Source organism: Eleutherodactylus coqui, chromosome 2 (assembly GCF_035609145.1).
Source record: "Eleutherodactylus coqui strain aEleCoq1 chromosome 2, aEleCoq1.hap1, whole genome shotgun sequence".
Lineage (NCBI taxonomy): Eukaryota > Metazoa > Chordata > Amphibia > Anura > Eleutherodactylidae > Eleutherodactylus > Eleutherodactylus coqui.
The window spans coordinates 175,038,068-175,061,016 of NC_089838.1; the positions used below are offsets into that span (position 1 = coordinate 175,038,068).

At 47.6% G+C, this 22,949-nt stretch overlaps 1 protein-coding gene across 1 annotated transcript in view; it reads left to right on the forward strand.

The window, feature by feature from the left end:
- RELN (reelin) overlaps positions 1 to 22,949 on the forward strand; it is a 655,909-nt gene that overhangs the window by 56,853 nt on the left and 576,107 nt on the right. The window lies entirely within an intron of this gene.

The window sequence follows — 22,949 nt, forward strand, 5'->3', positions numbered from 1 at the left end:
TATGTTGGACAGGAAATATAAATGACAGAGCCTAGGTGCACGCTAACGTAAAAAAAAAAAAATTACAACTGAGTTGTATCTGCAGATGTTTTTCCATCCACATCCAGTTTTATATGCCTTCACTGAATTGATCCGTTAAAATATAACTGTTACCATGCAGGGCGGCGTAGGGTCCCGCGGTCAGCACGCGCCGCTCCTGCGTCGGCTCCGGCGTCCTGGAGCTCTGACGTTGAGGCTCTCCCGGCGACGTGGAGCAGCTGGTGTGCAGCGGCGTGGGCATGTCCGCCCGTACGGCGCCGCCCGCACTCCTCCACTTCTCTTGTGCAGTAAGGGGGAGCTGGCTCCTCCCACTCTCCGCCCCTGGGGCGGAGTCTTGTAGTTAAAAGGCTGGCAGTGTCTTGAGCTCACTGCCAGTTATTGGTTCTGCTCGCATCTAGTCAGCCTGTCTCAGTGCTAGTTGCTAGTCAGTCTCCTGTCAGTTTCCACCTCCAGCCTTGCTTTGCCTTGTAAGTCCTGTTGCTCGTTTCCATCTGCCTCTCTGTCGGCACTCTGCCCCCACATCAGTTAGTTTCTTCTTGTCAGTCGCCAGGTCCCTAGCCAGCGCAAGGACTGCCGTCCAGTTGTCCGCCTGGGGTTAGCCAGGGCCGAGGCAAGTAGGCAGGGACAGTGGGGTGCGGGAAGTTCAGGGCACCCCACCTGGCGCTCGGGGGGGCAGAGTGCCATAACATAATAACTGGCCCTTTAAACTGTTTTTTTTTTTCCATGGAGGCGATCAGCTCCCTCACAACCCAGCTGCAAGCCCTGGTGCCTGTGATCCAGGATTTATCAGCTCGCATGGTGGCCCTGGAGCAGTGGGTGTCGTCGCAGGGTCCGGACGCCTTAACCAGCCCAGAACCTAAGTGCCCTCTTCCCGAGGTGTTCTTTGGGGAGAGGAACAAATTTTGTTTTCCAACAGGCGGGTCGCTTATTTTTTCGGATGCGCCCCCGTTCTTCCGGGTCGGAAGCCCAGAGGGTCGGGCTTATAATGTCCCTGCTGCTGGGCTTTTTCCATCCCCGAGGGTTCCTCCTGCCTACAGTCCGTGGACTCCTTTTTCCCGGAACTCGGGGGTATCTTCGATGAACCGGACCGTGTGGGGTTGGCGGTTTCTCGGTTGTTGGCGTTGCATCAGGGGTCGCTTTGTGTGGAGGAGTATTGCTCCAATCTCAGACGCTATGCGGGTGATACTGCATGGAACGATAGCGCTCTGAAAGACGTTTTTCTGCAGGGTCTCTCGGACGCGGTTAAAGAACTATTGATTTCCCTTCCCGTTCCCGGGTCCTTAAAGGAGGCTATGGAGCTAGCGGTGAAGGCAGATAGGAGGCTCAGGGCTGGGAAGCAAGATAGACAGTCTCGTAGAGTCAGGGAGGTCGTTTGTCCTGTTCCCTCCTCTTCCGTACCAGTCTCTGTTCCCGAGCCTATGGAAATGGACCTGCAGGAGTGACGTTCGATTCGTTTATTGCATCACCTCTGCCTCTACTGCGGGAAAGCTGGACATCGGGTGATAACCTGCCTCCTGAGGCCTCAGCGCCCACAGTCCGAATCGGCAGAAAGACTCCAAGTCCTAGGCGATTGCAGGGAGGATCGCCTAGGACTACAGGTACGTCCTAAACTTCTGGTACCTTGCCAGGTTAGATTCTGGAACTTCTCCCGCCCAGGGCAGGCGTTTATTGATTCCGGAGCAGCTGCTAATCTGATAAGCATGCGTTTCGTTAGGCCCCTGATGGCTGAATTTGTGGCGCTGAAGACGCCAATTCGTTTTACTAGCATTGATGCTACCCCTCTTGCTTCGGGCTTGGTACGATGGAGGACCCCCGTGTTACAGTTCACAGTAGGGGGTCGCCACTTGGAAGATCTATCATTCCTGGTGATGGAGAAAATGTCGGTAGACATGGTACTAGGGATGCCGTGGCTGGCGTTGCACAACCCCCAATTCGATTGGGCCACTGGGGAGCTGACCCAGTGGGGACCATCCTGCCATAGCCATCTTGCTCCCCTTCCTCTCTGCTCAGTTGATACCGCGCTCAGTCCCCGTGGTCTGACTTCCCTTCCTACCCCGTCTGCCTGTCCTGCTGCTGAGGTCGCTACCGATGTGTTGCAGGGGGGAAGGAAGGAAGTGCAAAAGAGTCTGTCTGTATCTGAGCCGTACAGGGTGGGACAGAAGGTGTACCGGTCTTCTAGAAATCGCAAAAGGAGGGTTCGCAGGGTGTTCCATAAGTCGTTATCGAAACCTTTTGTCCCTTCGGTTAGTTTCTTCTTGTCAGTCGCCAGGTCCCTAGCCAGCGCAGGGACCGCCGTCCAGTTGTCCGCCTGGGGTTAGCCAGGGCCGAGGCAAGTAGGCAGGGACAGTGGGGTGCGGGAAGTTCAGGGCACCCCACCTGGCGCTCGGGGGGTCAGAGTGCCGTAACAATAACTTATTAATTCTAATACTTGAAATCAGGAAGCTTCAAGACTAACAACATAAAATTAAGTGAAAAAATCACTATTATAACCCACTATGTCCGTTCATTGGTGGGACCCACCAGAATTCACATAAGAGATCCCGACCTTCCAAGTATAGGTCAAATAAGAGGTTTATGATCCCTATTTTCATGTGACAAAACCAAAGGGACCCCAGGTTTCAGTCACCTTTGGCTAAAATTGTAGTCACATGAAGTGTAGAGAGGACCTACACAGGTCACAAGACCCAGTATAGTGTCGTCAAACAGCAAATGAAGTGGGTAATTATAAAGCACTTGTGTTCAAATCCCCATAAATAATATAGCAGGGATACGAGGCAAGTGTAGGTCTTAGTTGTTTAATGTCCCCAACGTTATAGTGGCAAGGAACAGAGACAGATGTAAATCTTTGTTAATAACAGTGTCCGATTACCTACACTAACAATACTGGACTGACTATTTCCCAATGATGATATTTTATTTGTGGTCAGTAAAACAGTATTATTATGATCAAATTCTTATAACACCATTAGGATTCTAGAAAATTTGGTTAAAGAATGATTCAAGAAATTATGATGCAGATGGTTCTATAGGGTCTTAAAGAAATTTAGTTTAGGATAATTCTCACAAATTAGGGTTCAGCAGGTTCGACGCGTTTCAGTCATGCTACCGACTCATTGGGAACTTTTATGCTTTGAACCTCTTGATCCATACAGGGTCGCCCCAGAGATGGATCACTTTAGACCCCAAAGGCTAATTAACTATTTTCAAACTAAAGCCCAAATGATATTTCAAAGTTCTTAATAAATGTCCATAAAGATCGAGGACAATCCCCCTCTGCTAGGTTCAGGTTCTTATTGCCTGCCCAAGTTCAGACACTCCATTGGGAGCTTTTTCAATTATCAGGTTAGAACTTATGGAATAGCAATAACCACTGACTTGAGATTTTTGCTTTTATAATGAGCAGCATCACCAGCCTATTTAAATGAATTACACTGGATATATTAATCCCAGCCATTTACTTGCTGCATGAACAGAGTTTTTGTGGTCAAAGAGCCCTAGCATAGTCTCCAGACTGGAGACGTCCAGTTTCATGAGCTATTCATATGTGGACCATGTGTCCGTTTTTTGCCATGGTTTTTTTTTAACATGCGCAAAAAATACCTGAAGTAGGCTCCATTCCTTTTTTTCTGTGCCTCTTAATAAAAGCAGACAGCATATGAACAGCATCTAAAGGCTGTCTTTTTTTTTTCTATCCCTGTTGACCTGAATGGGCAAGTTTTATCTACAGATCGCATCAGAATGTGCATTCCATGAGCTTTTCTCAGTCCATCTGTCAATGTAAAAAAAACTGATGTATGTTTTGCAATTTGCCACACTGACTATGGGTGAATGCACACGGGCGGAAATTATGCAGCAGGATTTCCCGCAGCATTTCCACGCATACACCCTGTCATAGGATTGCATTCGTTTATGCAATCCTATGCAGATGGCCGCTATTTGACTGTGTGAAAATTCGGGCGGTAAATCGCAGCATGTCAATTTGTGTGAGCCTCACAGCCGGCACGTAGCAGAGCGGAGGCGGAGACGCCGCAGGAGGTGAGCCGCGGGTCACTGATGGGGCATGGGTCGCATCCCGCTGCAAGAGATCCAACCCAGCCATCTGCTTGAGCCCTAATATGGAGCTGTGTGCAGTACGAGTCTAGTATGTCAAAGGCCAGACTTTGTGAAGGAGAGAGCTTCCCATACAGATGCAGATATAGTCTTAAGGCCCATTTAGACTTGACGAGTGCCCGACACTCGTTCCCGCACATACTAGCTCCCGTGCTGCTGCACGGGAGCTAGTATCGCTGGCTCACAGTGGGGAGGCTGGAGGAGATTTATGCAGCATAAACGATGGATGATGATCTGATCACTCAGTTTAAATAGCAGCCGTTCAATATTGAATGATTGCTATGTTAAGTTAACGGAGAGGGGCGGAGGCGTGCGAGGAGAGAAATCTCCTGCAGCCTCCCCGCCCCTCGCTCTGTGAGCGAGCCAGAGATCCTAGCTCCTGTGCAACAGCACGGGAGCAAGGACACACAGGGACGAGTGTTGGGCATCGTTTGCCCGACATATGTCCCATCTAAATGGACCCTTAGGTCTCAGTCATATCTATGTGTAGGCCTCCGGTGTGATTTATGTCGCTTAGCACCATCCTCATAGCTGAATAGTGAAAATACTGGAAGCGCAGCCCAAACTACCGGAATGCTTTTCTCTTCAGCTTCAAAGACTGACCGGGACGTAATCCATCAGAAACGGAGAACAAAGATCTTTGTCTCACACATTGAACTATATGGTTCCATCTAGGTTTATGTCCATGTATGTACAAACTAAATGAGAAAGAAGGCTTACTTATTTGAAACACCATCATGTTATATATACTCATTACAATAAACTATCAATAGTATATTTCAAATCTAGCAGTAGCGAAGTATGAATACTGATGCTTAGCCTTTTGAGGGCACAGACGTTTTTTGCAAATGCAGGATTGAGGTGCTCTCCCCTAGGTCTCCAGAAACGAACATGGCCATCATCCGTGCCAAAACTGAATTCGGATTCATCGCTGAAGACAATCCAGTTCCTCTGTGGCAGTCCAGTTTTGTTGCTCACAACACCTCTGCAAATACAGGTGCCTTGAAATGGTTCTGACAGATTCAGGGGCCTGTAGCAATTTTGCCATCTATCTGATTGCCAGATATTGGCAGAGGCCAGTCACCTTGTGTGTGCCCTCATGCAACCACTGGTCTAAATACCTCCTAGCAGTCTGGTTAGAATGACCAAGGTGGCGGGCAATTCATGATTCGACCAATCAGCTTCTCACATTAACAGCTAGAGACTGTACCATCTCTGCCTGCAAGGAAGACACTGATTTGCAGTACTCTGTATATTCACCTAAGTAAGCTACACATTAATATATATATATATTTGTAGAAGGGTAGTTCACAGAACGGCCTGTAGGGGGCTGTAGACAGGCAATCTGGTACCTGAGAGAGATGAAACACCTGTGGGTGTTGCAGGAAGTAAGGTAAAAGTATCAATTCCTGCCACACTCAGGGAGGGGTTGGCTGAAAGCCAAAGTGAGAAACTATAGCAGCAGCCGTCAAGCACTTGAAGCCTGAGGTCTGGCGTGGGCCAGACTAGGGCCTGTCACAAGTCTGACAAAGAAGAATGCCCACTAGATGCCCTGGGTGGGGTATAGGGACGAGAGCCCTGTGGTTTGTGACCTCTGTTGTGACTGAACTTGAAGTGCGGTATTCAGAACACATGCCTGACTGACTGAAAAATTGACTAATTTGAGAACACATAAATTCAAGTAATTCTCAGCTGGTCAGAATTGAGATTACATGACGCACCTGAATAAAGTAGGCAAGAAAGATTCAGATAAAAAAGGAATAACTAACCAAGGTAATACCAGCCGAATTATATATACTTGGGGACTAGCTACATAATAATATGAAAAAAATAATCACCAGAGTGGCTCTTTAATTTGTTGTTTACATTATGTATCATTTTAAACAAAGTAAAATATCCCTTTACAATTAAGAGGTGTAACTAATAGAGATGAGCGAGCACCAAAATGCTCGGGTGCTCGTTGCTCGAGTCGAACTTTCCGTGATGCTCGAGGGTTTGTTTCGAGTAACGAACCCCATTGAAGTCAATGGGCGACTTGAGCATTTTTGTATATTGCCCATGCTCGCTAAGGTTTTCATTTGTGAAAATCTGGGCAATTCAAGAAACTGATGGGAACGACACAAACGGATAGGGCATGCGAGGGGCTACATGTTGGGCTGCATCTCAAGTTCCCAGGTCCCACTATTAAGCCACAATAGCGGCAAGAGTGGGCCCCCCCTCCCAACAATTTTTACTTCTGAAAAACCCTCATTAGCAAGGCATACCTTAGCTAAGCACCACACTACCTCCAAGAAAACACAATCACTGCCTGCATGACACTCCGCTGCCACTTCTCCTGGGTAACATGCTGGCCAACCCCCCCCCCCCCCGCACGACCCAGTGTCCACAGCGCACACCAAAGTGTCCCTGCGCAGCCTTCAGCTGCCCTCATGCCACATGCTGGCCTCATAGCCACACCACCCTCATGTCTATTTATAAGTGCGTCTGCCATGAGGAGGAACCAGAGGCACACACTGCAGAGGGTTGGCAGGGCCAGGCAGCGACCCTCTCTAAAAGGGGCGGGGCGATAGCCCACAATGCTGTACAGAAGCAATGAGAACTCCAATCCTGTGCCACCTCCGTCAGGAGCTGCAAACGTGGGCATAGCAATGGGGAATCCATGTGCCACACAGTATTCATTCTCTCAAGGTGTCGCATAGCTCAATCCACACTGCAAGGGGAAAGCCGTCAGCGCTCTGCCCTCAAGTCAGTCAGTGTCTTTGTGCCAGACAGGTCAAACCCCGCGATGGGAACTAAGTTTGCACCAACAGCATAGGTGGGTCCTAGGAAGCCCAAGACATGAAGAAAAAATTGATCTGAGCGGCCAAACATGGCAGACTTGCACCGCACCCACGACATAGGCCTCGGCCCACAGCTTCAGCAATCCTAGGCAGGAAGCGGACTTTCACTGCACCCAGGACATAGGCCTCTGCACAAACCCTCAGCAATTGCGTGCCTACAGCGGACTCCAATGCTAGCGTAGCTGTGCACGTCTCATTAGCGCTGTATTGCTCCTGTAGTTTGTCCCAATGCAGTGCCCCGGATAGTAGAGCTAACGTCAGATTAAATACAGGTGGGCTTCGGCCCACACTGCATGCCCCAGTCAGACTGGGGTTCTTTATAAGTAGACACAGGCAGGTACAACTCCGTGTGGACCGACAGCATGGGTGGGTCCCAGGAAGCCACCGGCGTTACATAAATAAATCCCATTGCCCAGCACAGCTGAGGTAACGTCAGATTAAATGCAGGTGGGCTTCGGCCCACACTGCATGCCCCAGTCAGACTGGGGTTTTTAATACATAGACACTGGCAGGCACAAATCCGTAATGTGAAGTCCCTGTGGACCCACAGCATGGGTGGCTCCCTGGAACCCATCGGCGATACATAAATGTATCCCATTGCAGTGCCCTGCTCAGCAGAGCTAACGTCAGATACAATACAGGTGGGCTTCGGCCCACAGTGCATGCCCCAGTCAGACTGGTAATATGTACCTTAACAGTAAACGCGTTGGTGGGAATGTGGTAGCGACTGCGGACCTAGTAGCGCAGTTTTATTTAGTTGGTTTTCGGAATGTGGCCAGGATTAAGTGGGCTGTGGCGGGGGGATGGTGGGGGGGCTCTCTTGAGTCGTTAAAGGTGACATTCTTGGACTGCCACCAGACGGACGGACTGATGCAAAGGTATTTGCCACGAATGTTTTCATTGTTGGAGGAGGAGGGGGATGTTTTTGAGACACTACGTGTCCTCTCCATGTGTCCGTGGTTATATGCACCTTAACAGTAACCGTGTTGGTGGGAAATGGCCTCGCCGCCATCAAGTCTTTGGGAAGCCTCCGTTTCCACACCCCAGTGACATAGCATTAGCAGCGGTATAGGCAGAGCCCAGAATTGGTAACATTTCAGCGGTAGCATTAGGGACAGGCCCCAGTAACATATCACTAGCAGCAGTATAGGGGGAGCACAGTATTAGTTCCATTTCAGTAGTAGTAGCAGTCAAGACAGGCCCCAGTAACAATTCCGAAGCAGCAGTATAGCGGGAGCCCAGTCTTAGTTCCATTTCAGTAGTAGTAGCAGTCAAGACAGGCCACAGTAACATTCCCGTTGCAGCAGTTTAGGGAGATAACAGTCTCTTTCACATTTCAGTAGTTGCAGTATAGACAAGGCCCCAGTTACATTTATGTAGCAAAAGTGTAGGCCAACCCCACACACCTTGCTGTAGCATGAGTGCAGGCGAAGCCCATAAAAATTACTAGGATTACACTGTAGGCGAGGGCCCAAAAAAATTGGTGTACCAACAGTACTAATGTACCTCAGAAAAATTGCCCATGCCCAACCAAGAGGCCAGGTGAAACCCATTAATCGCTTTGGTTACTGTGGCTTAATTTGTAACTAGGCCTGGAGGCAGCCCAGTTAAAATAAAAAATTGGTTCAGGTGCAAGTTTCAACGCTTTAATGAGAAGTGAAACATATAAACATTGTTTACAAAAATTATATGACTGAGCCTTGTGGGCCTAAGAAAAATTGCCCGTTCGGCGTGATTACGTGAGGTTTCAGGAGGAGGAGGATGAATATAATACACAGATTGATGAAGCTAAAAGGTCCCCGTTTTTTATGGTGATAGAGAACGATGCTTCCATCCGCGGGTGCAGCCTACGTATTGTTTAGGTACCGCTGCTGTCCGCTGATGGAGAAGAGAAGTCTGGGGAAATCCAGGCTTTGTTCATCTTTGAGTGTAAGCCTGTCGGCACTGTCAGTTGATAGGCGGGTACGTTTATCCGTGATGATTCCCCCAGCCGCACTAAACACCCTCTCTGACAAGACGCTAGCCGTAGGGCAAGCAAGCACCTCCAGGGCATACAGAGTGACTTCAGGCCACGTGTCCAGCTTCGACACCTAGTAGTTGTAGGGAGCAGAGGCGTCACGGAGGACGGTCGTGCGATCGGCTACGTACTCGCTCACCATCCTTTTACAGTGCTCCCGCCGACTCAGCCTTGACTTGGGAGCGGTGACAGTCTTGCTGGGGAGCCATAAAGCTGGCAAAGGCCTTGGAGAGTGTTCCCCTGCCTGCGCTGTACATGCTGCCTGATCTCCGCGCCTCCCCTGCTACTTGGCCATCCTTTTACAGTGCTCCCGCCGACTCAGCCTTGACTGGGGAGTGGTGACAGTCTTGCTGGGGAGCCATAAAGCTGGCAAAGGCATTGCAGAGTGTTCCCCTGCCTGCGCTGTACATGCTGCCTGATCTCCGCACCTCCCCTGCTACCTGGCCCTCGGAACTGCGCCTTCTGCCACTAGCGCTGTCGAATGGGAATTTTACCATCAGTTTGTCCGCCAGGGTCCTGTGGTATAGCATCACTCTCGAACCCCTTTCCTCTTCGGGTATGAGTGGAAAGGTTCTCCTTATACCGTGGGTCGAGCAGTGTGTACACCCAGTAATCCGTAGTGGCCAGAATGCGTGTAACGCGAGGGTCACGAGAAAGGCATCCTAATATGAAGTCAGCCATGTGTGCCAGGGTACCAGTACGCAACACATGGCTGTCCTCACTAGGAAGATCACTTTCAGGATCCTCCTCCTCCTCCTCCTCCTCCTCCTACGGCCATACACGCTGAAAGGATGACAGGCAAGCAGCATGGGTACCTTCAGCAGTGGGCCAAACTGTCTCTTCCCCCTCCTCCTCATGCTCCTCCCCCTCCTCCTCCTCCTCCTCCATGCGCTAAGATATAGACATGAGGCTGACTATCCAGCGACATACTGTCTTCCCCCGCCTCCGTTTCCGAGCGCAAAGCATCTGCCTTTATGCTTTGCAGGGAACTTCTCAAGAGGCATAGCAGAGGAATGGTGACGCTAATGATTGCAGCATCGCCGCTCACCATCTGGGTAGACTCCTCAAAGTTTCCAAGGACCTGGCAGATGTCTGCCAACCAGGCCCACTCTTCTGTAAAGAATTGAGAAGGCTGGCTCCCACTGCGCCGCCCATGTTGGAGTTGGTATTCCACTATAGCTCTACGCTGCTCAGAGCCTGGCCAACATGTGGAGCGTAGAGTTCCACCGTGTGGGCACGTCGCACAGCAGTCGGTGCACTGGCAGATTAAAAGATTAAACCGATGTTGCAGGGTCCGCAGGGTGGCAGCGTCTGTGTTGGACTTGCGGAAATGTGCGCTGACCCGGCGCACCTTTCCGAGCAGGTCTGACAAGCGTGGGTAGCTTTTCAGAAACCGCTGAACCACCAAATTAAAGATGGGGGCCAGGCATGGGACGTGCGTGAGGCTGCCGAGCTGCAGAGCCGCCACCAGGTTGTGGCCGTTGTCACACACGACCATGCCCGGTTGGAGGCTCAGCGGCGAAAGCCAGCAGTCGGTCTGCTCTGTCAGACCCTGCAGCAGTTCGTGGGCCGTGTGCCTCTTCTCTCCTAAGCTGAGTAGTTTCCGCACGGCCTGCTGACGCTTGGCCACCGCTGTGCTGCCACGCCGCGCGACACTGACTGCTGGCGACGTGCTGCTGCTGACACATCTTGATTGCGAGACAGAGGTTGCGTAGGAGGAGGAGGAGGGTGGTTTAGTGGAGGAATCATACACCGCCGCAGATACCAGCACCGAGCTGGGGCCCGCAATTCTGGGGGTGGGTAGGACGTGAGCGGTCCCAGGCTCTGACTCGGTCCTAGCCTCCACTAAATTCACCCAATGTGCCGTCAGGGAGATATAGTGGCCCTGCCCGCCTGTGCTTGTCCACGTGTCCGTTGTTAAGTGGACCTTGCCAGTAACCACGTTGGTGAGGGCGCGTACAATGTTGCGGGAGACGTGGTCGTGCAGGGCTGGGACGGCACATCGGGAAAAGTAGTGGCGACTGGGAACGGAGTAGCGCGGGGCCACCGCCGCCATCATGTTTTTGAAAGCCTTAGTTTCCACAAGCCTATACGACAGCATCTCCAGGCTGATCAAATTGGCTATGTGCACATTTAACGCTTGAGCTTGCGGGTGCGTGGCAGCGTACTTGCGCTTGCGACGGCTGGACCCTGCGCTGAGAGACATTGTTGGATGGGGCCGAGGACAGTGGAGGTGAGCGTGTGGGTGCAGGCCGGGTGACGGTCGTGCCTGTGTCCTGAGAGGGGGGTTGGATCTCAGTGGCAGGTTGGGGCACAGGGGGAGAGGCAGTGGTGCAAACCGGAGGCGGTGAACGGCCTTCGTCCCACCTTGTGGGGTGCTTGGCTATTATATGCCTGCGCATACTGGTGGTGGTGGCTCCCGGGCTAATCTTGGCGCGACAAACCTTGCACACCACAGTTCGTCGGTCGTCTGCACTATCAGTGAAAAACTGCCAGACCTTTGAGCACCTCGGCCTCTGCAGGGTGGCATGGCGTGAGGGGGCGCTTTGGGAAACAGTTGGTGGATTATTCGGTCTGGCCCTGCCTCTACCCCTGGCCACCGCACTGCCTCTTCCAACCTGCCCTGCTGCTGCACTTGCCTCCCCCTCTGAAGACCTATCCTCAGTAGGCGTAGCAAACCAGGTGGGGTCAGTCACCTCATCGTCCAGCTGCTCTTCCTCTGAATCCTCTGTGCGCTCCTCCCTCGGACTTGCTGTCCCCAACCTCATCCCCCAGACCCAAAGGTTCCAAAGGTTGGGCATCGGTCACGACAAACTCCTCCGGTGGGAGAGGAACCATTGCTGCCCAATCTGGGCAGGGGCCCGAGAACAGTTCCTGGGAGTCTGCCTGCTCCTCAGAATGTGTCATTTTCATGGATTGAGGAGGCTGGGAGGAAGGAGGAGCAGCAGCCAGAGGATTCAGAGTTGCAGCTGTGGACGGTGTAGAAGACTGGGTGGTCGATAGATTGCTGGATGCACTTTATGCCATCCACGACAGGACCTGCTCACACTGCTCATTTTCTAATAAAGGTCTACCGCGTGGACCCATTAATTGTGTGATGAATCTGGGGACCCCAGAAACTTGCCTCTCTCCTAATCCCGCAGCAGTCGGCTGCGATACACCTGGACCAGGAGCTCTGCCTGTTCCCACACCCTGACTTGGGCCTCCGCATCCTCGCCCCCATCCACGTCCTCTAGGCCTACCCCTACCCCTCAGCATGGTGTATTACGAGTAGAGCAGAAACAGAACGCTGTATTTAAATGTGCCACTTATTGGCCTGTGGTTGGAGGCTGACTTCGCTTACGGAACGCACAGCAGAGCCAGGAAACAATTATGCGCAAGCCTGTAGTAAGACCTAGGTGCGTATGACTGAGCTACTGGAATTCACAGGGCAGAACCAGTCAAGTGGCCAAAGGCCAGTGGTAGGCCTTAAGTATTTTGCTTCTATTTTTTTAAATGGTGAGGTGAAAAACCAGACAGACACTGTATGCAGCGTATATTATGTATACTGTTTCCCTGTTGCGGGATGGCGGCGGTCATGTAGCGGGCACAGCAGAGCCAGGAAACAATTATGCGCAAGCCTGTAGTGAGACCTAGGTGCGTATGACTGAGCTACTGGAATTCACAGCGCAGAACCAGTCAAGTGGCCAAAGGCCAGTGGTAGGCCTTAAGTATTTTGCTTCTATTTTTTAAAATGGTGAGGTGAAAAACCAGACAGACCAGACCGTATATTATGTATACTGTTTCCCTGTGGCGGGATGACGGCGGTCATGTAACAGGCACAGCAGAGCCAGGAAACAATTATGCGCAAGCCTGCTGCAACGCTTAGCTGGGTATTAATTAGCGACTACTACCCCCAGCAGACACGCAGTAAACTGAAGACTGTCATAGGCAGCCCAAATATAGTATTTTTCCCCAATTTTTTTGAAAAAGCCCACTGCCTATATAGCCAGTATACCTCTTTCCCTGTACCACTGTCCCTGCCTCACCAGTACTGCCCGTATACTCTGTAAAATGACTGCAGACTGAGGACGCTATGGTCTGCACGCCCGATATACAAAAAAAAAATTGTGCAGCAGTGCTAAAAGCAGCCTCAACAGTACTGCACACGGTCAGATGTGGCCCTAAGAAGGACCGTTGGGGTTCTTGAAGACGAATATAACACCTAACGCTCTCCCTATAGCAGCTACAGAAAGACAGCACTTTCCCTGATCTCTCTCAGCGTGCATCTGTGGCGAGCCGCGGGCCGGGCAGATTTAAATACTCGGGTGTCATCTCATCTCCCCAGCCACTCACTGCAGGGGGGTGGGATAGGGCTGGAATGTCACAGGGGGAAGTTGTAATGCCTTCCCTGTGCTTCTATTGGCCAGAAAAGCTCGCACATTTCTCAGGGAAGGAAATGTAATGGAGTCGAGCACCGCGTGGTGCGCGTCTCGAGTAACGAGCATCTCGAACACCCTAATACTCGACCGAGCATCAAGCTCGGACGAGTACGCTCGCTCATCTCTAGTAACTAATCAAGTCATTTCCACTTATTGAAAACCAACCACTCAGAATATCATCAGAGCCAATAGCAATCATCCTCCCCATATCATATAAATTATTCCAGTAAGAGAGTTAACAAGGTCTAAAGGAAAGTGTACATATGAACTGAATTATCAGTCTGAGTCAGGTGATATTTGCAGGCACCTAGGGCAAAGGGGATATCCATCATGGATGTTGAAATGTGCTAAAAGCATAGTAAACAGTGAGTCTCATACAAACTTTATAGTCTTCAAATATCTACCTGTGTTATATAAGACAATAAACTCAGGAGGCTGTCATTTGGTATACAGAAAAGCTCCCACATTCTAAAACACATTATTAGCAGGTTTATTACTGTCTAATAACTATATGGCTATACTGTGTGTAATTCTTTAAGTGTAGTGACATTCCTCGCCAAACATGTTCTTTTGCTATCTGCAAAAAGCAGTAGTGTATACTAGAACACTATGGGCGCACAGACATAGACAGATAATTACCATAGACAAACAAACAAGAGAATCCAGTATGCAGGCTAATAAAATCAGTGAACCTTTTATTGCAACAACTTCCTGCAATACAGATGAAGACAAAGTCAACCGCTTAAGTGTTTCAGACATGCAAGATACCCTTAAAGGGGTTGTCCTTTTCTTAACTATTAGTGATTTGACTTCGGGTATTTGCTGGCTTGCCATCAGAGTGTATGGAGCTGGAAGCCTGGATTGGTATTACAGACAGTTTTCTCATTGAATTAAATGGGAAAAGGGACTGCAATACCAACCTGGGCCACTGCCATGTGTATAGAGCTGTTAGCATCGAGCTGTGAACACACTGATAGCCGTACAGCACAAAACTGATCACCAGGGGTCCCAGTGGCAGACCCCCACTATTCTGTTTCAGTCATGCAAAACACCCTAAATCATGGGGTTGACATTGCATTTGTGGTTTAAATGCAATAACCAGCCAGTTTCCTCTGTATAGATGAAGAGGCGCGCGACTTTGTGTGTTCAGTGCATCCCCAGCAGCTCATTGCGTCTATAGAGAAATGTAAGCTAGGTTTGACCTTGCGTACATTTCTGGTATAATTTACACCAATTTTTGGAGTAATCATACCACCTCCCGACGAGCCCTGCCCACTTTTTGAATAATTGGTGGCCCAATGCAAAAATAGTCACAAATTTCTGCACAAATACCTGTTTGCGCAAAAGTATGCGACTTTTTGTACTCCAGAAGATGAGAAAAAATGTTCACAAATGTGCCCCATAAGCTTTCCCATGTTTTCCTTTTACAATATGCTAACCAATGTTTTGTCATGGCGTCTGGTTGTTAAAGGAACTCATTAGCCCTCCTCCATTACATAGCCGCAGTCCAATGCTAGACCGGTGGGATCGTGCACTCATGCGAACCCTTTACATGCTGTAATCAACATTGATTTTGGCATGTTTTTTTCTCACCAATCCCTGCTGCCAGTCACAGGCGGCTCCCACTGTGGATTATGTGGGCTCACCCTCTGAGCCCACACCATCCATAGGATGTAAGTCCATTTGTGGGAATCTCTCCTAGCTAGATGTCCTGGCTGGAAATCGGGTTAAATATGTCTAGAACTACTAGGGTGAGATTGCAAGAAATTTTGTACATTTACAAGGGTATGTTCACACATACCAGAATTTCTGGGGATTTTCCTCAGCGGAAAATGCTGCAGAAAAATCGGAAGCATTTCCACATTTAACAATCCATCAAAATCCGCAGCTGATTTCAGTCTGCGCTGAGGTCCTCTCACCTCCCAATGCTGCACACTGCTGTATCCAGAGCGCAGTGCACGCCAGCAACTGCTACTGAGTGGCATGTGATGCGCCGGTAATAAGGTGCTATTTCAGCACCACTTGATCGGCAGCAGCGGCACTTAGCAGCAGTTACCGGTGTGCACTGCAATCTAGGTGAAGCATCATGCAGTATTGGGAGATGAGAGGAGCGCTGCACAGTCTAAAATCAGCTACAAATCCACAGTTGATGGGATTTTTGATGCGGATAAAGAATGAGGCTTCCCCAAGAGTGGGGGCGGGGCTAGTGGACAGATCCGGCTAGCCCTACCCCCTCTCTTGGCCAGAGAAGAATCATTATGAGAATCCCTCTAGCCCCGCCCCCTCACCCTGCTCTCGGGGAAGCCCTGAGAAAGGGGCGGGGCTATAGGGCTATCTCCAAATATGGGGAGATATGTAGGAGATCCCTGTAGCTCTGCCCCCCTTTTTCTTTTTGCTATGGGGGATTCCAAGGCTGTTTCGCGATCTTCTCCAATTAATTTCAATGGGGCTCCGACCCCATTGAAAACAATGGGCGATATTGCAGATTTTTTTTATTGCAGTGAGGCTTGAGTGAACACATTGTAAATGATAATGAAACAATTGAAAATCATTGGCTTCATAATCATGCGGTTTCACTCACTCTCGCATCGCTAGAAAACCTATCGCCAGTGTGCAAGAGCCCTAAAGTAGCAATTCTAATACCTGCCTGTTGTCTTTTGCAGATCAATCTTTTACTTGAATGGGCCCTAGCTACAGAAAGCCCATGTAACTGATGAATGTGACATTACAGGTCAAAGAAGAGGAGGATCTCTTTAAACAGCTGATCAGCAGGGGGTGTTGGGAGTCATACTCAGAAGGATCTGATATTGACCTAAAATAGGCCATCAATATTTACGTTCCAGATAATTCCCCTTATCATATGGGCATTTGACCCTACAGGCCATCAATGAATTTTGTGATGAATTCATTGTTGTATCTATGTATTCCATGTACCTGTGTGTGTATATATATATACACATATATTACATTAATCTGGACAGACTGTTATGATTTCTATGGGGATATGATGGTGTTATGTGCAGGATCACCATGTCTAATTTTGCTCCTTTTTAATATTGGCGTGAAATAGTATGAATTTATATTTTTATATATCTTGCCTTTTATTTTCCTATTCCCCCTAAAGGCCCATTTAGACACAACGATAATCGTTAACAATTTGCTCAAAAGCATTATTAGCTATTTAAGAGATTATGCAAAGTGATCGCTCAAAACTGTCACTCAAACTGCCATTTGAGCGAATTTTGAGTGATCATTGTTCTGTGTAAATGGGCCTTTACTCTCCATTTTCTTCTTTTAAATGATTTAACATACAACATCAGTAGGTAATTTGTACATCACCTTTTGTTATTTCTAAGAGGTAGCAGTATTATGGAGAAACAAGATAATACTATAAACTTTCACTCTAAGCTTATATGCTTATTAGAGATGAGCGAGCACGCTCGTTTCAGGCTAATGCTCGAGAGGGGGGGGGTAGTGGCTGGTGGGACGGGGGGGGGGGGGCAGAGGTAGAGATCTTTCTCTCTCGACGAGTAAGCATTTACTCAAAAAGACTAATGCTCTCTCAAGCATCAGCCTTAAACAAGTGTGCTCGCTCATCTCTAATGCTTGTATTACACCTTTTCTAAATATTTTAACCTGACATTTGATGTGAAACTTTAATTTCTTGTTACTTAATATAGAATTATGCTTGCAGCAAGGTTTGTTCATTCCTAGTACTGAGCTTGTGAAAGTTGAGGTCACAGTGATAATTAAAGCAATGACTTTGAGTACATTTTCTGCCCTCTACATTTCAAAGTTATAAGGATCAATGGTATGTTTCATTTTGGCTAACTAATTACAACAAAATTACATTTCTATTACAAATGAAAACCTAATTGACTCATACATTTCAATAGTAAATGTAAAACCACTTGCCTATTGCTAAGACTATTGTTTTTTTTCTGTACACTTGTTTTTAAGAAGACTTAGTTGGCATCAGTTAGCTTCTGTTGGCTCTTTAAAGTTTTGTTTTTTTCACAACCCCCCCCCCCCCCCCATCTTTAGCCATAGAAGAGCTTCCCCCTTCCTCCAGTACAGTGTTCCTCGTTTACCTCCCCTCACTTCAGCACACAGTAGGGTTTCTCCCTCTTCTGTCTTTCCTCATATACATACTGATTGTACCCTCCCAGTATGTATCCTCTGCTGGCATGAAGCTTCAGGTGAACAGCTGCTGAATAAAAGCCCATTTAGACAGGACGAATGTCGGGCACTTGTGAACACTGATATTCACTTCACTCCAATAGGAACTGGTCTGCAATATCAAGCTTTGCCACTGCTGTGGGAACTGTGCTGCCTGCCTCCTGAGCACACTGGCCCAGCAGAGCCCCATTAATCCTGCATTTAGGCCATCAATAGTTTATAGCTGGTGCAAGCATTGAGTCTTGACTGACTCCTAGAGTGACGTCACATCATGACATTTTCTTGGGAGACTGTTTTTGCATTGCCTTTCCCAGTCATCTTGGTACTCATTTTACTGACCTCTGGATTGAACCCTGAACCTGGGATTGAACCCACAACCTTCAGGACTGCATTTTTGCTGCCCTAACACTCTGCCACACGGGGCTCTTAAAGGGGTTGTCCCGCGGCAGCAAGTGGGTCTATACACTTCTGTATGGCCATATTAATGCACTTTGTAATGTACATTGTGCATTAATTATGAGCCATACAGAAGTTATAAAAAGTTTTATACTTACCTGCTCCGTTGCTGGCGTCCTCGTCTCCATGGTGCCGACTAATTTTCGCCCTCCGATGGCCAAATTAGCCGCGCTTGCGCAGTCCGGGTCTTCTTCTTTTCTGAATGGGGCTCCGTGTAGCTCCGCCCCGTCACGTGCCGATTCCAGCCAATCAGGAGGCTGGAATCGGCAATGGACCGCACAGAAGCCCTGCGGTCCATGGAGACAGAGGATCCCGGCGGCCATCTTCAGCAGGTGAGTATGAAGACGCCGGACCGCCGGGATTCAGGTAAGCGCTGTGCGGGTTGTTTTTTTAACCCCTGCATCGGGGTTGTCTCGCGCCGAACGGGGGGGGGGTTAAAAAAAAAAAAAACCCGTTTCGGCGCGGGACAACCCCTTTAAAACTGGATAACCCCTTTCATGTGAATTCTTATTGTGATTGCTAACTGTCTTAGCTTATTAGAACTTCCCTGCAGTATGGTTTCTTTGTTTGTTTACAAGCTAAGCATATTCGGCAGGCTTACTGCCTCTATTGTATATTGTATATACTAGTTTTACCTTCTGTGGTGAGTGCTATCCCTCCAATTAATTATGCTCCGTTTATGTTTTTATGCACTTTCACTGTATATTATGGTATCAGAATTGTGACAATTTGCACACACTTGTCATCAATTTGAACTCTGCACTTTATGTTCTTATGGATACATCTTTTCATGACTTTTTATAATATGATGATTGTTCACTGAATTGTTTTTATGTATGTAGGTTTTATATATTTGGTTTTACACTTTCCTCGTTCTTTGAAAAAATTGCTGCAATGAGAAGTAGAAACGTTGCTGTAAAACCATGGATTAATCAACCTTGTACATCACACAGAAGACATTGGAGTGCTGCTTCCTTTTTATCTTGTAGGGGCAGACACAGAGTGCAGAGGACCCCTGTGCAAAGATTGTGCCTGCCCCCCCTCTACCAAGCCTTCATTCATTCTTTCATTCATTATCTAATTGCCTTTTTAGACGGGCCGATTCTCATTTGAACAAGCGAGTGATGTGACTGCTAACTCGTTCGCACTCATGCAGCTTATTTAGACAGGCAAATGCATCATTAGCTCGTTCAAATGAGAATCATTCACAATCCTTCAGGCCCTGTATAAGCGAATATAGGAACTGAATGATTGCTGTTAAAACCAAACGATAAGCAAACGAGTCAACGATAATTTTTATACCTGCAGAAACTGAACGATGAACTAGAAGTGAACAAATCTTCAATTGTTGGCTGGTGTCTAGTTTAAACGATTATCGCTCACTTTTGCTCTTTTGAAAGATTTTTTTGAATGATATTGTTCTCTCTAAATGCACCATAAGACAACTTTTATAGCACGGTGGGCTTAGAAGCAGCGTTTCAGTTCTAGTACATTTTTTTTTTTTTTTTTTAAACATTAGATTTTTATTAGCATTTTGTGTACATACAAACTGTGAGTTGAGTACCAACACATATTAGTGACAGTAAAATTATTGCATTGTATATTTTCTTATACTTCGTAACAAGTTTGGAAACTGTAGATTTGAAGGAGATCTAGGGGGGGGGGTTGGGTTGGAGAGGAGGGGAGGGGGAAAGGGAAGAAGAGGAGAAAGAGTGGGGGAGGGAGGTAAACATTGCACAGCATACTGTATATATACTTGAAATTCAGTTGTCTAACTTATCTTCTTATACCTTTGTGATTTGTATTATACACTCTAGAATAAACAATTGCACTAAACATAACATATTAAAACGATGGCAGATCATAGAGTTGTGTTAGATTATTTTCCAGCATCCCCAAACCTCTTTGTGTTTTTTTAATGAGTTGTCTCTCAGGGCTAACCAGTTTTCAAATGTTTTTTGTTCGGCCATACGGTCCGTAAACTCACTGTATGTAGGAGGGAGGGCGGAGTTCCAGCGTTTAGCAATAAGTGCTTTGGCTGTCATCATTGCGTGGGATAACAGATACCTAGTGCACGGGGGGTAATGTTCCATCCCTAACAGTAGAAGGGTGGTTTTTTCCTTCTTTTCTATGTGGATATTTAGGGTCTTGCCTACTTGGTTGAGAATTGAGTTCCAAAAGTTGCTCAGTTTTGGACATGACCAGAATATATGGGAGATTGTACCTCTTTGGTTGCAACCCCTCCAGCACTTATCGTTGTTGTGGTGGAATCTGGTGGCAAGCAAACTAGGTGTGCAGTACCATCTTAGGTATATTTTGAGTTGTGTTTCTAGGATGCCCATTCCTTTTGTAGAACTGCAAGCATATTTGTAGGCTGTCTCCCATCTCTCCATTGGGATACTTTCGCCTAATTCTTTTTCCCAGTTGAGAATATGGGTTTTTTTGTGTGTGGTGAGATTATCAGTTAAAATATCGTAAAAATACCTTGTATCTGACTTGCCCGTCGGGGGAGGCGGGGAGATCCTCCCAAGAACAATCGTCGGGATCCTGGTTCTGAAAATGGAATTTTTCTTTAAAAAGGTTGATATTCTAGTGTAGTTAAACAGGTCATTACCTGTCAGATCAAATTCTGACCGTAATACATGAAAGGGTTTTATGCCACTTTCTGTGGTGAGATTGTCCAGTGTTTTCATACCTTTCTGGACCCAGGATTCGATATTTATATCTGGTATGAATAAACTTAATATTCTCAATAGGAGAATCGGTTTCTTATTTGAGTTTTGTGAGGCCGCTTTTTTTGTAAATTCCTTCCAGGCCTCTATAGAGGCTTCTACCATCGGGGGCGTAGGCCCCAGGATGATTTTTAAGTCGGGGTGGTTTTTGGTCGCTATAAGCGACGCAGCCAATAGTAACGAGTCTCCCTTGAGGGGATGGAGATAAGACGTCTCCATTCCGACCCAAGCCATCGCTCCATTGGTCCTCAACCAGTTTTTTGTTTGGTTTAAAATAGTGGCAGTGAAATATTTCCCTATGTCCGGCACATCCGCTCCCCCTTTCCTACGGTGTAGGGACAAAATTGAGAGGGCCACCCGCGGTCTACCCCCGGGCCAGACAAAGTTTGTTAGTTGCCTTTGCAGTCCTTTAAGTGTTTTATTAGAGATTGGGATTGGCAGTACTCCAAAGAGGTACAGGATCCTAGGCAGGATCTTCATCTTATATGTCATGACTTTTCCCAGCCACGAAAGGCCAATCTCCGATAAGCGGTCCAGCTCTTTCTGGATGGACGTCATGAGTGGTGTAAAATTTAACTCCTCCAGTTCGTTTAAGTTTGCTGATAGTGTTGTGCCTAGATATGGAATGCCCTCCGGTCTCCATTTGAAGGGGAACTCCGTTTTGATTTTTTGTTTGAGGTCTTTTGAAATATTCATTCCCAATATTATGGACTTATCCACGTTTAGCTTGTAGTATGAAATTTTTTCGAATTGCTGTAAGATATGGTAGGCTTCTCTTAGGGATTCTAGGGGTGATGACAGCGTGAGGACAATGTCATCAGCAAATAAGCCAATTCTGTGCTGTCGGAGATTTTGGTTGATACCCCTTATGACAGGAGAGCATCTCATCGTCTCCGCCAATGGCTCCACCATTAAGACATACAAAATGGGTGAAAGGGGGCAACCCTGTCGGGTCCCATTAGATATTACAAATTTGTCGGACAGAGCTCCGTCAATCAACACCCTGGCGGTAGGGCAGGAGTACAGGGCCCGGACGGCGCGAATCACCCCCTCTCCGAAACCAAATTTTTCTAGGGTCTGGAAAGCGTATCCCCAATGGACCCTATCAAACGCTTTCTCGGCGTCCAGGGCTAGTATAGTGGCTGGGGTACCCGAAGTTTTTACTGAATGAATGAGGTTGAGTAATCTTCTTGCGCCGTCCGAGGCCTGCCGCCCCTTTACAAAACCCGCCTGATCCGAATGCACAATGCTAGGAAGTATGTTGAGCAATCTAGTCGCCAAAATCTTTGCATATATTTTGGTGTCAGTGTTAAGCAAGGATATTGGCCTGAAGTTTGCAGGCTTGTTTGGTTCTCTGCCCGGTTTAGGCAGCACCACCACAGTGGCCTGGAGCATCTCTTCCGGGAATGCGCCCTTGGTCATTATAGAGTTTAGGGTTTTCCCCAAGTATGGGGAGAGATACTTCGAGAACAGCTTATAATATTCTGACGAAAAGCCGTCTGGCCCAGGGGCCTTCTGACTTTTCATGGAGGCCATTGTGTCCAAAAGTTCCTGAGGTGTTATTGGGTTATCAAGGGTGGCTGACTGTGGTTTGCTGATATGTGGGAGGTTTACCCTATTCAAAAAGGAATGGATATTCGCCTCAGTTGGGGGAGGAAGATGCGGGTCCTCCCTTAAGTTATATAATTTGCTGTAAAAGCTGCGGAATGACTCAAGTATTTGTTTTGGATGAGTAATTTTACAGTCTTTTTTGTTGGGATCCCAAACATAAGGGATGTTAGTTTTAATTGTTTTTTTCTTTATTAGGTTGGCCATCCACTTCGTGGGTTTATTGGTCGAGGCATAAATATTGGCTCGGTGGGAGGTAATTTCTTTGTCAAAGTCTCCTTGTAATACTCTGCGCATTTCTAACCTGGTTCTGAATAATTCTGAAAATAATGTTTGGGTGGGTTGGGCTTGTATTTGTTTCTCTAACTTTTGAATTTTCACCGTTAATGTTTCTATGTTTTTTTGTTTTTCCTTTTTGTATCTCGCCCCAATTTTTATAAATATGCCCCTCATGTAGGCCTTATGAGCCATCCAGAGGGTCTCAGGACCGACATCAGGTGTATCATTTGATGTAAAGTAGTTTTTTAATTCTATTTGGAGTTCATCC